Genomic DNA, 1065 nt, shown 5'->3' on the forward strand with positions numbered 1-1065 from the left:
GAAGCCAATGTTTTCTCATCAGTTTGTCATTCCTCGTTTCCTCAAAAATAAGACCTAGCTGGACCATCAGCTCTAATACATCTTTTGGAGCAAACATTAATATAAGACCCGGTCTTATTTTACTATAATATAAGACTGGGTATAACATAACATAACATAACATAACATAACATAACATAACATAACATAACATAATATATAATATAATACCGGGTCTTATATTAATTTTTGCTCCAAAAGATGTATTAGAGCTGATGGTCCAGTTAGGTCTTATTCACGGTTGCTGTAGTTCAAGTTCTTACAAGGTTGAAATTTTGCTAGGACCTTCTCCATTTCGGCCTGTTGTTCTTTAAGCCTCTTCATAGCTGTTCTGCGCTCTTCATCCATTTCAGCCTGTTTGTTCTGTTATTCTTTCATGAAATCCTCCCACTGGATGATACGCTGTTTTTCATTAGCTAGTAAACGGTCATTACAAATCTTTTTCCGTTCCTTCTCCCTCTCTTGCAGTCTCAGACTGAGTCAGTAGCTGCTTGCCATCTCTGGAGAACTTCGTTTAAGTTGTCTTACATTGTTTCTCTACCTTTGTTCATTTCTTTCATGGATCATATTCCTCAAATTTTCAAGAACTCGCAATTCTCGAAGGCCACGTTTTTCTTCTAATTCTTTCACAAAATAATGGGTTTTGCCTTGAATAACTGGTCTGTGGTCTAAAAGCCGTGAATGAATACCTCCAAGGCCCTTGATAATGAGGTGTGCTGGCGAGCACGCAGTCCCTAGCGAGTCCCTTCTCTTGTCGCTGCTGCCCACGGTGGCCTCGCCACCCACAGTGGTCTCCATCCCTCCGCCATTCATCCCGACCAGCTCCGTCCCAATCCACTTGTAATAGTTAAAACAAAAAACTTCCTCCTTTTTCCCTTCAATATAGTCTGGACTTGTCAGTTTATTCCTAAATTTATAGAGAACAACTGTGACCATCATCTCGGGGCACACAGACGAAAAAAACACGAGGGACTGGGAAAGGCGACAATCTGAATGAACGGGCTTGACCCTCTCTCCTTGCTATGC

At 41.1% G+C, this 1065-nt stretch overlaps 1 pseudogene across 1 annotated transcript; it reads right to left on the reverse strand.

Annotated features, from left to right (window-relative positions):
* Nucleotides 1–270: 270 nt before the first annotated feature.
* LOC308506575 (biogenesis of lysosome-related organelles complex 1 subunit 5-like) lies at nt 271–852 on the reverse strand (annotated as a pseudogene). The gene has a single exon. The product of its transcript is annotated as a biogenesis of lysosome-related organelles complex 1 subunit 5-like (transcript).
* Nucleotides 853–1065: the final 213 nt, after the last annotated feature.

The sequence above is a fragment of the Rhinolophus hipposideros genome (genome assembly GCF_964194185.1).
Source record: "Rhinolophus hipposideros genome assembly, chromosome: 13".
In the NCBI taxonomy this organism is placed as follows: Eukaryota; Metazoa; Chordata; class Mammalia; order Chiroptera; family Rhinolophidae; genus Rhinolophus; species Rhinolophus hipposideros.